Source organism: Manacus candei, unplaced genomic scaffold (assembly GCF_025592945.1).
Source record: "Manacus candei isolate 608988 ecotype Guabito, Panama unplaced genomic scaffold, ASM2559294v1 h1tg000160l, whole genome shotgun sequence".
In the NCBI taxonomy this organism is placed as follows: Eukaryota; Metazoa; Chordata; class Aves; order Passeriformes; family Pipridae; genus Manacus; species Manacus candei.
Window position 1 is genome coordinate 236,686 of NW_026138208.1, and position 17,018 is coordinate 253,703.

General features: G+C 35.3%; 1 long non-coding RNA gene across 1 annotated transcript in view; it reads right to left on the bottom strand.

The window, feature by feature from the left end:
- LOC127463449 (uncharacterized) overlaps window positions 1-17,018 on the bottom strand; it is a 66,678-nt gene that overhangs the window by 11,358 nt on the left and 38,302 nt on the right. Inside the window, exon 2 of the long non-coding RNA XR_007900840.1 lies at window positions 12,967-13,004. This is a non-coding gene — a long non-coding RNA (uncharacterized LOC127463449). The remainder of the gene's footprint in view (window positions 1-12,966; window positions 13,005-17,018) is intronic.

Sequence of the window (17,018 nt, forward strand, 5' to 3'; positions counted from 1 at the left end):
TTCTTCAAATGTGTGGAACAACTTAATGTGAAAGAATTGCAATAGGAAGTACCGAGCTTCAAGTAATCGTTCTCCACTAAGTGCTTTTTGAACCTGCATTTACTTCTAGGTACTGTTTTGAACATGCAATGTAGACTGAATCCAGTTTTTTCCTCTGGGAACCAGCCATGATGACCCAGTTGCTGAGTAGCTCTGTGCTATCAGAGGAATTTGTTTTAATTATAGAGCCATATTTCTCTCAAAGCTGAAATCATTGCTGAAATCATTGCTGAAATCATCATCATCACCTCTGTTAGTGTGTGGATACTCCTTTTTTTGCTTTGCCTATATATTTCAGCTGAAGCTGAACTCAAGCAGTTAACATCATGGTAAACTGGGGATAACTTGAACTTAAGGACATTAAAAATAAGGGCATATGGCTTTTAGAAACAGTAGATACTTTATTATTCATTCTCTTCTTTAATATTTTAGTAAAGATTTTAAGCTGACTCTTAGATTTAAGATTTCTTGAAGATATTGGATTGCAAACACAGTGGAAAGTAAAACAATTATTGGGTGTTATCCATTAGGAAAAATTCAAACAGCAACTGCTAACAATCTGTAACACCAGGGTAGTTGTGGGCTTTTCTCTATGTCATAAAAGACCCTCAAAGTTACCATAAAGCTTCATTCACTTTCAGGGTGATAGGTTACACATGTGAGGGTTTGTTTTACAAGCAAAATCTGCATGTAAGCTGTAAAGTGCCTGAATGCTTGGATTACAAGATGGAAAAATAAACAACTGCAATTAAGGGATCAAGCATTCCAATATTACTCCTTTTATATCATGTGATTTTATTTTCCTAAAAGCACTTCAGAGAATTATCCTGCCAAGTTAGGACCTTTAATCTCTTCTGAGATGATCGATGATATGTGGATATTCTATTCAGAAAAAGCAGCATTAACAGGTTGACTATAGAAAAGATTTTCTGTGAAATCTTTCCTGAGTCCTTTGTAAGCTTTAAAGAAAAGTTTAGGTATTGAAATCATCTGTCTAGTTTAATTATTCATGGTTCATTTTCTAAAGGAAATTAAAATTTCCTTCATCTGAAGGTGTATTATATGCACTGAATTTTAGCCTAAGACAGCTATTACAAAGAGGTATATATAGATATAGATGTATTTTTGAAGCTTTTGTAGGTTTGGAAAGCACTTAGGAAATTAGGTGCTATAAAGCTAACATTCTTCTTCAGTTTATACTACACTGTGCACTGATTGTGAAGTTCATGCAGATCTTCTTAGAGATACTATTTTCAATATTAAAAAGGTTTAATTGAATATACCACAAGAGAGTATTGTACAGTGACATTGCAAAGAAGTCCAGTATTTTCACTAGTTGGTAACACCCTACTTTCTTAAAGACTTAATTTTTTGAAGTGCTTTGTGAGAATGTTACATTTTCAGAAGTGTGAGAGATTGTTCTACTTTATATTGATATATTTTAAAAAATTCTATTGCAAAAACCTATTTTTTCTTTTCAAAAAAACTCTATTAAGCTGTGTAAGTTTTTCCTAAATGATTTTTTTCTCTGACTTCGGAAGGGACTTTATTTTATAAATTTTACTATCATTAACCAAAGAATGGAACACCAAGTTGTAGCAGAAAAAAAGTGGTATTTTACACTAAATTCAGCTATTTACTCAAAGCAATCCACTAAGATGCAGGAATGTCTAAAAATTAAGGAAAATAAATAAAACCAAATACTATATGTACAAAAAGGACCAAATTACGTACTATTCTTCCCTGACTTGTTATCTACGTGGCAAGGTAATATTATGTGTATTTTCCTATAAGCACAATATCTTTAATCACCATTAAAACTGGATGAAGAATTTTCTACGTTATCAACAGAATACTTTTACTATGTCAACACCCAAAATATCTGTAAAGAAAAAGATATATATTGATTTTGAGGGAATAGTGCCACCTGCTGAGCCAATATCTTCCATCCAGTGATGTGAACTTGAAAAATCTTCCACTCCTTAATCTTTGAACATGATTCTCACGTTTATAACGAGGATTTTTTAAATTAAATTTATTCTACTATCACTTAAATTAAAGGCTAAACTGCTTGGATGTAGCCCCTACTTTCTAATAAGCACAGGAGGCTCAGAGCCCCTGTGATATTACAAGTGCTGTTGGAATATAAATAATGAAGAACAAGTCTCCAGGCTCTTATCTAAGGAAAGGAATCCACTCTTCCCAGCTGAATTTTACTGACAATCTTCAAGTTTTTTTGAAAATAGCTAAGATGAGGGATTTGATTTAGCTTAAGTTAAAATAAAATGTATCCTATGCACAGCAATAATATTTAGGTCAATGCAACATTTTAAGTTGTTTTTTTACTAGGCTCTCCAGAGACAGCAGATGATCCAAGTAAAACAGAAATACAGAAGGTTTGTCTCATTTGAGAATAGTTTATTTCACAGCCTTAATTATGTGCCTTGATGTCATCAAATAACCTGTGTCTTTGCTATAAGTTCAGTTAGGAAGCCTATAAATCAATAAAAAGGCATCCAAAGTAAATGGATTAGAAAATAAACATTGTTCTTAAAATGGACACTTTTATCAAAACAATCCACAGCCAATTTGAGGCAAGACATGTGATGGCAAAGAGAATCAGTCTATTATTCAGTTATTCAGTTATTCAGTCAATTTAGGAGAAAGGCAAAAGACCAGTGTGAATGAAGCTTTGGGGTTTGCATTTTTAAGAAATGGTGGAAACATCAGTAAAGGTTGCATTCTGATTTACACAGACAGGACACTTGAAAATCTCCCTTTACATTTTATTCACTGATTTTATTCTCCAAAATCATCATAATAACTCTTATGTTACAAACAACTCTTTAGTAACAAGTCTTGTAGAGGAACATATTTGAATATTCTCATTTTTCATTCTTCTCATACATCTTTAAGTTTCTTTTGTATACAGTCATTTTCCAATAGTCTTTCTACTCCATTTGCAGGGAGATAATTGAGAATTACTCTAATGAATTTAAGACATCTCATTGTGTGAAATCCTGAGATTACTGGGCTGAAGTGCTCTAGAGCTCTAGTGTTCAATCATAGTTCTGATATTTTGGTGATCCACCTATTTCTTAAGGTGTCAAAACATATTTCCAATTAAAATATAGCCTGTGATTAATGACTGTGATGTTTGCATTTTAATTTGCTTTCGTTTTTTTCTGCAGATAATGATGGATGAGAAAGATCAGTGAAGGAAAACTCTTGCATGAGATCTGTACTTATCAGTAAAGAATGAAAATCAGAACTCAGACTTAAGTGGAATTCTCACTTGATTTTCAAAACGAATTTCCTGAAGTGTAGTAGGAAAAAAAAAATCAAAATAGGAAGTATTTTTGTGGAATGAAAACTTTTTAAAAAAATAATTTTGAAATGTTGTTTCATTTTAGACCAATTAACCATTTTCTCACTTTAATGCAATGCTTAATGGAAACTATTTCTATAATTTGTTTTTGTAAAGAAGTCTGAGTTTTACATGGAATATTGGTCTTGGGAGAAGAGTTTTGCATTTGACTGAATAAACAGTAGATTAAACAAGAGCAGCCTCATATTCTAAACTACAGTTTGGCACTTTGGAATTCTTGGTTGAAAACCTGTATGGAACAAAGCTGTACTTTATTTCAGAATGAGCAGGCAATGCATCACTTGGCAAAAAAGCTTCCAAATATGCAGGATGCACACATTTTGCGTCAACAGGATTTTGTATTTTAAACTAAAATGTACCATTACATTTTGATATAATTTTATTATCCCCATCCTTTCATTAAGATCTGCTATTGAGCAAATTCAGAGACCATTTGAAAACAAACAAATCAGATCTGTTTCAACTGGATATTTCCCCTTAGATTTAAGAAGGTGAAACAGAGTAAAATTCAACTCCCTACTCTAGGAATAGCAGACAGCTTATTCTCCACATTCATTGCTCAGTTGAAGCCTATGTTTAAGCATAAATAGTAATAATACAGCTAAAGCCACTACTTTAAACTGAGTATGGCATTACATGCCTTGTTAAGACAGGAACTTCAAAACTTTAGGCTGGTTTTGTAGATGGATCAGAGAGAAAATAGAGATATAATGGTTATAGTGAATCTATAGAATATGCACATGAATATTGCATATTGCACATGAAAAGGTCTGTCAATGGCCCTGGAAAATCCATGCCCAACATGCAAAGCCATTGTGATCAATGGAAAAGTATGCAGAATTTAAAGGTAGTCTGCCAGCAATACATTAAAGTACCTCCAGGTACATTAATGCACTACTTCAGATAGCAAAATCTCTTACATTCTCCATGCACATAAAATCATCTGCAAAGAGTTTATGCATTGAAATGAGAGGTGAATGTGTATTGAGACTCATCCAAAAGGATATTTTGGAAAAACAGAAATGGTATTTTGTATGAGAAAATCTGTAAGGGTGTTTTGGTTAAGATGAAATGTAATAACTTTCTGTCTAACCTATCCTGTGTCTGGGAGAATATATACTACCTTTTAGAAAGTAGGGCTTGAAAAGAATAGATCTTTTCCTCCTCTAGCTGCTGTGAGAATGTAATTTTAATTCAAAACATTAAATAAAACACATGCACATATACAAGCACACTTACTCATGTGCATTAAAAACAGAAAAAAAAAAACCACAAAATTCTCCCTAGAGCCTAAGCTGCAGCATTTTTTTCAAAATTCTTATTCTGTGATAGACACTATAAACTCCAAGGAATGTAAAAATATTTAGACCAGGAAAAAGAGCTTTTAAAAAGAAATGAAGGAACTTGAAGGTGTTCTGTAAATGAAATCAAATATTGAGTACATGGACAGAAAGATTTCAGGCCTTCTGGATTTGAAATTCTGTTCAGTGCACAGGGATTTATGTTTCAAAACTCTCTCAAGACCATGAGAAAAGTCATCACCAATTAAAGGTGATGCATTTTTTTCTTCCCTGGAAAATACACTGTCATGTTCACTACAAAAGAACTTCTACCTGCACGTACTTTTCTTCTTGTCATTTTGAATCTTTGCACCGGTATGTGTATTCTTGAGAAATTTACGTTCTTTTGGGATATTTTAACACAACTATGGTTTATGAAATTTCTCATACTTATTAAATCCTCATAAAACTATAGTGATAGAGTTTACAGATTGTATCTAAAAAGAAAACCCACACAATATTTATAAAGCTACTGGGTTTTATCATAGTATATTTAGAGTGGTTTAGGTCAAGCTTTTTCCCAGCTCTGGATGTGAACCAAAGAAGGAGACACTTTATTTTTATTTGATCAGAGGAAAGATGAAAAATAACAACTTTGATCTACACTAGAATTTCTAAAGTTAAATTATGTTGATAGGATGTGGTTAACCACATTATACAAGTCTTGTATTTCCACTGTCATTGCATGAATAGAAATTTGGGTTCTAATGCAGATATTTACACGACTTTTTTCAATTTCAGTTTCTGTAATTATTGTATAGTATCTACTGTATCTAGCTTTTCTTTGATAAAATTTTGATCTTCCCTCAAAAAAGACAAAGGAGCATTAAAACAATTGCAGGAAACTGACAGGAAATTAATCATAAAACAATAAACCCCAAGAAATTCAGTGCAGAAGGAGAACCAGAATGTTGCCACTTTGTGATGATCTTTACCCAATCTATACATCATATATCTCCTCAAAATACTCAATATAAAGGAAAATAGTACAAAAAAATTAGAACTTACTGTAATTGTACAGAAGTCACAATTGTGGCAACTTCTGTCGAGTAAGAGTCAGCCTGACACGACCATTTTTCAGGGCACTAAATTAGTTATATTTTTTGATAAAATGGCAAGGAAGAAATTTAATAGGACAGAAATTTCTTTCCTTCTGCCATGCTCTCTTAACTCCCACTCATGAGTTGTTTTGCTTCATGCCAGAGAAGTGCTCCTTTTCAGACATATGGCTTGTTCCACTTCCTACTGAGGCCCGTTGGATTTGATGGGAGTTAGGTCACATTCTTAAAATGGATCCTGAACAGGCAGCAAAGAGCATAGATCAGCTCTTTATGAACAAGTTTCATTGTAGTCTGGCACTTCTGAGCTAACACTTCTCCCCCTTCCTTCTCTCTGAGTCCAATGGCAAGTTGACCATCTGTCTCTAAAGGAGAAAGCTTTGATATGTATGAACCACTCAGATTTTACTCAGCTTAGAAGCATTCTGCACATCAGTGTGAAATGTTCTTAGAAAACCTACCATGACAGTTTTATGAATGGAGTCCTTTGTAAATTTCAACTTTGAAATAGAATTTATGGACTATGCTTAATGCTTAAAAAGGGAGTCAGCTGGGGCAGGTATCTTGGAAAGTCTCTATGGTTCATGAATAGTGAGCTCCAAAGTGAGCCAACATTTACTTTGCACTTCAGAGAATGATTTCTTCATTTGAAGAGATTTGTTCTCTTTCATAGTACTCAAGAAATAAAATAAGGAGAGAAAAAATAAAAGAGAAACAAAGACAGTAAAAACTAGAAAAAATACAGCTTATGCATCAAAATATGCACAAGAAATCAAATCAATAGCAAAAAATAAGAAAAAAATGACATCCTTACTTATAGAGACATTTTAGAGTTAATTTTCCAGGAAGCTTAAAGAGCTAGAAGTTTATATTGAACTATACATGATACTACCATGCAACAGGCATTACTTTGTCAGGACAGTGAAAAAGAATCTAGGGATGAAGATTTCCTGCGTTCATGGTTTAGCTGGAGATTTGCAGACTCTGACACCTTTTGTGGCTAGGTTTTCCTTTGGAATTTAAGTCTTATTATCATCCACCAAAAATTTAATTCTAGAAACAACTGATTGTTTGATGTTAATGGTATCTTGAAGCTTTTTTTATACCTTAACTAACACTTCTTGGCTTCCTTTAGTTGCCCATTCCAAGGGCTTTCTGCTTTAGACTACAGATTTTGCAACTGTTTCCACACTTTCTTAACTTCTTTCCCTCATCCCTAAACCTTTCCATGCTTTTCATCTTCCTTTCCATGCCTTTCCAGCTGGCAAAATGATCCTCCTCCATTCAACTACTGCCAGCCCAAACCACCAAACCATCATGTAATTGCTTATCCCCAGTATATCCTTTCTGTGTGGGCATTTTGCCTATATTTGTTGTCATATGACTTGTGTTTTAGATTTTGCACCCTTGCTAACAAAGACAAGCTAAGAAAGCTGGTTTGGCAGAGTCAAGAGAACTAGTTTTGATTAGTAGCTCTGCATTACAGATTTTTCTTTTATACAATTTTTGATCTAAGCCTTTGATACTATTTATTCTGTGTTTATAGTAAAATGGTGGCTCATCTAGAGAGAACACTGTGTACCTGCAAGAGGTGACTCAAGTATCACTGAGTCAGTCGGTCATTCTCTGGGAATACTGTTTTTTTCATGAACTATTTCGCTTTGCTGCTCCTCACACTAACACAACCATTCTGGGAACTAGAACCTAGGAACCTCGGTCAGCTTCTGCCCACTGACCAAAGGGAAGCACTAAGCCACCTCCCAGGGACACGTCCGTGATGCAAAGAAGGAAAAAAATGTGCATTTGAGCTGCAATTTACTCTTGAATCTGCTCCATTGTAACACCGACTCCAGAAAAGGTTTTTATGTTCCAAGTTGTTTTAGCATAGAAGAGACACCACTATTTCAGTAAACATTTCCTGTATTTTCTCTAGTGTGCTGGTTTAAAAGTTAACCAGCAGGGGAAATGAACTCAACTCAAAGGAGAGATTGTAAGTCAGAACAACAATTTAATAAAATAATACAATAAATACGATTATACAGACAAACAGTTGGTTTTAACCCACAAAACCCAAATGTATAACCCAGCACCCTGGAGCATGAACAGAGTGGTGTTTGTTGGGCTCCCTGAGTCCAAAGTAAAAGGAGGGAAAAACCTGTTGGTGAGAGTGCTGTTGCAGTCTGGTCAAGTGTGGTGGTTGCAGTCTGGTTGAAAAGTGGTGGTTGCAGTCCAGTTGAGAGTGGTGGTTGCAGTCTGGTTGAGAGTGGTGGTCTGCAGTCTTCCTCTGGATCCCACAAGTGGTTAAAAAAGTCCCAAGACTCCAAGATTATATATATCCTCCAGTTCAAGCAGGAATGCCCAGTACTTCCCTCAGGGCGTGGAGTTCCACAATGGGTGTGAGGACAGGAGCATCCTCCTATCTTGCAGGCCTCTTAACACCCAGTTTATAGCCTGAGGAGTCAGGCTGCTCTGGGCAGATGGTGTAAATAGTCTATTGATAACAGTTTCTGGGAAATGGCATGGAAGGCTATAGAATACACAGTTTTGGGTTACAGTGATGAACTAGTCCCAGCTGTTCTAACTAGGACATCTAGTTAGGTATTTTTGCAATACACTGGGCTCACATAATACTTCCTACATCAGAACCTTTCAATTCCTCAAGCTATCATATTGCTTGCATCTTAGCTTTTCCCACAGCTGTACATATTGCTGATAACTTGTCATACTTCATTATATATATGGGCCCAGATTGTCTTTCTAAATACGATCTTTCAATTATCTTCAACTTCTATAGTGAATTGCTCTAATCTCAAACTCTAATAACACTCTTGGAAACTGCAATATGAAGAAAGTAGGGAAAACTGTTTATTAAAAGTACAAGTTATTTCACGTATAAACCCAAATTAGTTCTGTCAATTACATGCAAAAAAATAAAACATCTTTTACTTTGTCTTTAATATTCAGCAAATGATATATTGAAAAAAATCCCACTTAATAAAAGAAAAAAAGATAATTTCTTTTCTTTTCAGATGAAAGGGAATGCCTTAGCTATTCCCCTAATGGTGATTTGGAAGGAACTCATAATATTGAAGGCTGATACAGCATAAAAGCCTGAATTTTGCATCTACTTAAATCATTTATTTCTCTCATCAAAAATACAGGGATGTAAGCTGAGCCAAGAATGATCAGCATCAGTCCCAAAATGAATACACATTTCAGTGCCTGCTGGTCTGAGATTCTGGAACGGTTCCAGGATCTGGCAGTATGGTAACTAGATGTGTCACTTAGTAAATGAAATTAGTAATTTAATTCTGCCATAGTACCAAATAAATTAGCAAAGTTAAATCAATGTTGAATTTGAGCCCTTTCCTCAAAACACAAACATAATTTGATTTAAACATTTGCATTAGCCAAGTGTTTTTGTGAGTTACTTCAGTGTAGGGTTTCTTTCACTATTAACCCTTCGCCACACTAAAAAATGTCTAAGAATATATGAGGAACCTAGTTTATGACCACTGACTTCTTTTTCTAAACATATATATACTTTGTTCTATTCCTTTTTTCTTTTTCTTTTGTAGTCACAAATGTGTGAAATAGTAAATTCTTTGCATAAGTCTTAAGATTACCAGCCAATGTCATTTGTTGCAAATGAGAGTGAATCAAGGTGAGTAGCACCCTGACATTCAAAGTCCAGATTCACACAAAGTATCCTATTTTAGAATCCAATAAGAAACATTATTGGCAATTGAGCTTGTAGAATTGCTTTTCAATTACGAAGATCAAGGTCTGAATTTCAGTCTAAGGACAAACTTTATTAGTTGTAGCTGCTCCTCATTTCCTATCTATTTCCTGTCCTAGAAAAGAGACTTTCAGACCCACGACATGTTGTTCACTCCCTGTGTGAAGTTTTAGCTAATAAACTCATGTATGTTTTTTGCTCAGATTTATCTTGTGGTTTAGGTAAATTCATGTCTCTCTCTCAAACCATCACAGTAGAGGTAAGGAACACCTTTAATGAGTAAGGGAATGCAAAATAGTGTGGGGTTTTTTCGGTTTTAGAGATTGTCATTAAAAATTGGAAAAGACTGTGAAAACACATTTTGAATGTAAGTTTCTCACTGGAAAACATGTGGTCAGTTAATTTATAAGTCTTTATAAAAAAGTGGATTTGCCTTGGCCACTGGACAAGATAGAAAGCACTTGAAAGAAATGAATATAACCATGCTTCACTAATTCATTTAGCCTGAGATCTGAAAGTATTCCCATGATGTTTGTAGCCAGAACAAAGCTAGATAAAAAAGAAACTTGAAAGAGCCTGGTTGAATCAAACACACAGTACAGTTTCTAGAGAGAACATTGTGATTTTCATGGCTCCTGAGCTGTTCATATCTTAAACTTGAATTGGACTCGAAAAGGGAATGGTGCTTGATAAGATAACCTATGATTCATAAGGCATTCAACTGTGGAAAAATGTTCTTAAATTCCTGTGTGCCACCTTCCCATCAGATTGGCTTTGCCTCCTTAAAGTATTAGGTGTAACAAGGAAAAAAGGTCAATTAAACTAGAACAGTCTTTCTTCTAACTTTTCCAAAAGCTTATTTGAAAAGGGAAATAACAACTTTACTATAAAATTTCTAAAGTCATTAAAGCCAGGAAATCATTATGAGAAATGCAAATTATTATACTATTAATATGGTTTTTTCTACAGAAAATATGTTAGCTTTTCATTCTCCTACTTTGTGGTAGAGTACCATTTTTGACCCTACTCAGATCACAGCATTGCTTGGAATTTCAATTACTCCTTTTACTTTAATCATCAAGAATATAATCGGATGCCAGAATCACATGCTGCCTTATTCTACTGGAAGTGTTCATATATTTCTTGATGCTGTAGGTGATGAGACCGCCCACAAAGCGAAAGCAGGCTAAGAACAAATTACAGAAAAAATCCCCCAAATCCTATCCCCTATGTTTATCATGTGGTTTGGGCTGAACTGCGCACAATGTGACTTTACCTCATAAATTAACCCTATGCTAACATGGCAAATTCTTTAGCTCTGAATATGAATAGACTGGTGGCAGCAATCTGGTTGCAAATAATTCCATTCAGATCCTTAGGCAAATGTGTGTGCCTTGAATTTTGAACTGGGAATCTTAAACCCTCTCAATACACGGATTTTGAATCGGGAATCTTAAGCCTTTTCAGTAGTTTTCCAACACTTTATGGTTTCAGCCAGCCTGAAAGCAGCCTCTGAGGATTCAACTTACAGATGTGTTCATTAATCAGCTCAACCAAAGGTATTTAAAGATCTGTAAACTCTGAAGAAATATGGCAAGTTTTCTTTCCCAGCTCCTACAAAAGTAATATTTAAACAAGCAGCAACTGTCATTTGCAATGTTAACCAATAGCTAACCAAAAGGATGTCTGAAATCTCTGGTTTTATTTAATGCTGATTAGACAAGCCTTGAGAAAATACTCTCCTGTTTGGTTTTTATTGTGTTGGAGGTTTTTTCTTTATCTTTTTTTTTCCTTTGAATGAAGCAGGTATTTTTGACATTTGCAGTAATATTAGTAGACCTCAATCCTCTTGACTTTCCAAAAAAATAAAGATTGTTTACTCATCTGTGACATATATTGCAGAACTATAAAAAATTGCAATGGTTTACTTGGGTATTTCCTTGTCTCTGTAAATAACATCATTCAGAAAATAAATCATATAACCAATCAATTCCTAAGGTGCTTTCAAGACATTTGCTTCTTTACCATGGTGTGCACTGAAGTTAAGCTACTTTGAGCATTAAGCTGCTAAAAGTCACACTTTCACATATTTAAGGAAACTTATATCTAATTTATCTAGCAAAACTTCATCTGTCACCTCCAGCAGTCTGGTTAAAATAAGAAGTCAATAAAAAAGCAATTGCAAATTTAAATCAAAAAGGGGTTTTTTGGAAGATGAAAATCACATTTTGGTGTTTTGCTTTCATTTTATCATAATTCCGTCATGCTCACTTAGTGAAGAGAAATTGAGGTTTCAAAACTGTCAGTAGCAGGAATTCTTTCTGAAAATTTATCCCAACTCAAAGTCAAAACCAACCTGAACAAGTCATGTTCAGATAATGCAAAAAAAATCTCTGCTTCCAAACTGCCTTTGTTTTGTGCTTACCTGGATCACGTGTATTTGTCTGTACTCTTCTTCATCTTATCTATCTTCTGCGATTCATCTACAGAATAAATTTGTCTTATTATCAACAACTGGGCCTTTTATAGGTCTCTACTCGCTTGGTGAATTTCATCTATGAGGATTACTTAAATATAAGAAGTTTTGCTTCCGACAATACCATATTTTGGTTTTCAGGTTACTGAAGGAATGTGGGAAGGTTTATATTTCACCACAAAAGGGGAGAAATGCTTTGGAGAGACCAACAGGCACACCTGAGCTGATAATTCAATACAAAAGTTTTTAAATGTTGAAGCACTACATTGCAGGCCAGGAAGACTTATCAAAATAAACCAAAATATGCTTTTCACTTACCATGTTGGTGATACCTCATCTTTCCCGCTCCCAACAGCCTTTTGGACATTCTATTTTTCTTTCCAAGTAATGGATATAAAATGACCTTTGCAGGTGTCCAAGAAATCCAAGAAACTTGCAGTAGTGGCTCAAGATAAAGTCTCTAATAAACTATTTTTATTTTTTGTTGTGTTCTTAAAAAGAAGGGCAAAATTTTCCAGGTATCTGAATCAGACCCTCGTAGACAAGGAAAGTTTTTTGGTGTTTTCTTTGTGTGTTTTGTTGGCTTGGGCTTTTTTTCTTCTTTGGAAACAGGAAATTATGTTTGACAGGGTTGAACACAGCAAGAGAAGCTCTGAATCTATTTGTCCTTATTAGCTTTAGTGATTCTGGGTTTTATTTCATTAACTCCTGCTCTGCTGTGTGACCTTCTGACCTTTTACTTGAAACTGTAGGGAAGGGGTCATCTATGTATACACTTAATTTCATTAGATCTTGAATTTTGTTTCTGGGCAGTTCTCTCACCTTGGATTAAAAAGACTCACTTAGGTAAATAGACTGTTTAAGGAGAGACAGTGTCACTACATCAATGCCTTTCTCTATAAAACTTCATTTGTCTAAAGTCTTACTTTGTTAAGTTTTCCATTCTTCTTTCTAATTGAAATACCTGGAAGAGAAATAATCAACAAAAATATCATTAGGTTTCCATAAAAGAGAAGGAAAAGAAATCATTTAAGGTGATCCAAAGAGCATGAAACTACTTGTGGATTTTGTATTTACTGTGCAATTGGTGATAATGCTTCTATGCTTTTGTCACTTGGAACCCCTAGAGCATCAGTTCAACTGAACCAAATCTCTATACACTTTGAAAATCCTTCTGAGAAAATTTGTTAAAACTCTCTTTCTCAAGCCAAAAGTTAGATTTATATAAGTGCATGAAACAACCCATTTGGGGAATCACAAGATTTTACCATGTTATATTCACATTGAGAAAAGAAATCTGACTTCCCGTTCCTTCCTATGATTATATTGACTTACACAGTTATGGATCAAAATGATTCCTTTCTTTTTATCTGAACAAACCTACCACATGACAGCTAGATATAAAACTGGAACTAAGCCTTCTGGCTGCTTGGCTAGTTATTGATTGCTTTCACCAAGCTTCTGGCTGCTCTCACTTCTTTCCTAAATGACTCAGTTAAAGTTACTTCACTTTGTTTTTCTTCTCACAATTCCAGTGTTGAATTCTAGCCAAATTCCTCTCTGCACTAGAGTTTCCATGTATAGGTCACATATAGCTGATAGTACGAGAAATAAAAGTACGTAGTGTACAGGAAACCTGGAGACAGCTTTTCTCTCCTCACAGAAAAATCAGAGACAACATGATCCTCCACACATGAGGTCTGGTAAGCGAAAGCTTATTTCTAAATTGACCATAGCCTGATTCTTCCTTTTGCAGAAGCAGAACTAAAGCTACAGATAACCCATCTTTTTTCTTTTCTTTTTTTTTTTAGTTTGTTTTCCTAATCCAAACAGTCTCCATCTAGAAGTGCCTTGGCTCCTCACTCAACCATACCAGCGCTTGTGCTGGCACAGAGGAGGCAAAAAGGGGGGATTTCCCTGTGGTTGACTTTGATTAGTTTAAGCCAGCTGCGACTCTGAAGCCATGGGAAGAGTACTGGTGTGATACCACACTCAGGATGAAATCCTCCTGGTTTGGACACTAGTACAGAGAGTTCTGCCTTCTGAGGTATTCATTCTAGGACATCAGGTCTCCCTTAGCTCCTGCCTGCTACTGCTGTGTGCAGCCAGCATGGCAATGCGTCTGCTTTTGCCCTGCCCAGCTCTGCCTGGTGCCAGTTCGGAATTTGTTTTGTCCTAATACTAACCTATACTTTGTGTTTAAAGAAAAAATAAAACCAAAAAATCCAAAGAAACAGACAACCTAATCTGGTACGCATAGTGTAGACAGGGCTGGGTTATTGATTTGAGTGTTACTTAGTCACTTGGAGAAAACAAAATCTGAAAAACTCTGGAATAAAGGTATTGGAAGCTCTGTATGGAAGGCTACAGATATATGTGACAGAAAATAGGATGCTAAGAGAGGATGGGGTTTTACAGCTGTTTTAGGTCCTAGAAAATTAATTGAGAAAGAAAATGACTCTATCTAAACCCATCACAATAAACTATTTTAGAAACTCACTTTGTTCTCATGCTAGCTTACAAGAAAATTCATCCCAAATAAGATTTTCAAAATGTATACCTCAATCCAGAAAATGCAGATTGCTTAAATATAAATTATTTCAATTTCTTGAATTAAGAAAAAGAGTTCAAACTTACTACATTGAGAGATAGCTTAGAAACGGTTTATGCATGTATTTTAAAACGTCAGAGAAAATAACATCTGGAGGAGGTAATGGTTGAAGAAATATTTGAATGCATTTCTAAGCCAATATATGAGCATAAAATTTTAGTTCAGTGTATTTTATAATAGACTAACCAGGCTATACACACACTTGTACTCCAATAAAAATCTGTATATTTAGTCTCTTATGCTATAAAACACATTTTAAAAATATATGCAAGTCTCTAAAAAATTTGACAGTTAATGGCATGCTGTATTATGTCAGCACAGAGCTTGAGGTCAATTGGAACTCTCTAGTACTTGTTTAGTGGAAAAAATCCGTTTCTTACTGAGCTTCGTTCATTTTTAGCATCCATCAGAAAAAAAATCTGGCATACTATCTGCAAGACTGCAGATGCAATCTAGATGAATGTAAGACACCATTCCTGAAGGAATTCCTACAACTTTTCCAACTTCTGGTAGCACTTGATAACCCTTGATACTAGCTCTCTGAGTGCCAGAATATTTTAACATCAGTAATAGTAATTATTTTGAAGCTCTCAGATGGGGATATAGCAATTTATCCAGAGCTTTGTAAATCTAAAGTAAATTTCCTTGATTACTGGAATCATTTTCACCTGAAAACTCAACTGTAATCGTAGTTCTCATAATTTGTACCTTAGCTGTTTGATTTGAAATAAATAGTGTAATATAAATCCACCTAAGAAATATAAAAGACCTTGTTTGTATTTAGTGTAAAAATGAGTGTCTGTGCATTTTGCAAATATAGACTTCAAAAACATGACAAGAAGCGCTTATCTCTCCCTCTGAAAATACCACAGCAATAGACTTGCAGAGTTCAGGATTCCCTGAATGTGAAAGGAGGACCATGGCTAAGCCATAAACATGGCAGCTTGTGCCTGGGGAGATGGCAAACATGGGGCACATATGTAGCAGGAGAATGAAGGAAATTCTAGGATGTGTAGTTTCCTCTCTGCTCTTAGTTCAGTGCTGTCCTAGAAAAATGATAGTTTGGCACTTTAACTTTGAAACTATTTTTTAGCCTTTATTTGCATCATTTACATATGAACTGATCTTAACAAAAAAATATGAGATGGATAAGAAGAGAGGGGCAAATATGAGTTCCAGTGCTTTGAACTGATTGCTTCATAGCAGCAAAAGAAGCTAATGCTAGTTTTTCTTTCATATATATATATATGCACGCACACACATATCTAAAACTCTTTCTTTTGTCTAATTCTTCTTAAAAAACTGAGCAGGGGAAAGAAGGAAGGAAGGAGAAGTCTTACAAGGAGTGGCTAAGGAATCTGAGGTTGAGAAAAAGAGGCTCAGGGGGACCTTCTCACTCTCTACAACTTCCTGAAAGGAGGTTATAGAGAGGTGGGGTGGGTCTCTTCTCCTGGGTAACAAGTGACAAGACAAGAAAAAGTGCCCTTAAGCTACACCAGGGAAGGTTTAGATTGGATTTTAGGAAAAATTTCTTCACTGAAAGCGTGGTCAGGACTTGGAACAGGCTACCCAGTGAAGTGATGGAATCAACATCACTGGAAGTGTTCAAGAGGCATGTGCATATGTCACTTGGAAATATATTTCAGTGGTGAACATGTTGGTGCTGGGTTAGTGGTTGAACTCATTGATTTAAGAAGCCTTTTCCAACATTAATGATTCTATGATACTATGAAATATTTCATATAATCCCGTTCAACTGTCCTTGTTGAGCGCCCCTTTTCTGTATAGGCAACCTGTGCACTCCCAGCTATTCATGCATTACTGGACAGATCTGTCTTTTGTATGTCTTTTACATTTATACAAACTGTAAAATATCTTTACTCCAAGTATCTCAGGACCTATGTCCAGATTTCACTAGTGGATCCTCAGAAATTTCTGCTTCTTGCAGCTGTTTCCCTTCCCTTGAATACACTGTCCGTTACCCAGCTGCTTAATGCTGCTAGTGATCACAGAGGATGTTTGAATCAGGCTTTGGTGTACAGCAAGTCATTTATGCTCAGAAGCACGTTTTATATTCATCTTTATTTCCTCAGTCTTATTTCCTCTCAAGCTTCCCTCATCCTTATTTCTTTCTCAGGATGAATGCATTCTAGTACAGTGACCCCAGCACAAGACCCCAGAGGGAGAACTGTAGTCATAGTGTGATCAGTAGCTTGGATAGACCTAACAGCTGGATTTTGGGAGAAACCCATGTTCTTCAACAAACAAAAAAAAGATACAAAACTCAGCTAAGACTGACCAAGCCTGCTGGCCTTCAGTTGGGAAACTCATCATGGCTATGTTATTTTCCTGCAGCTTCTGATAGTG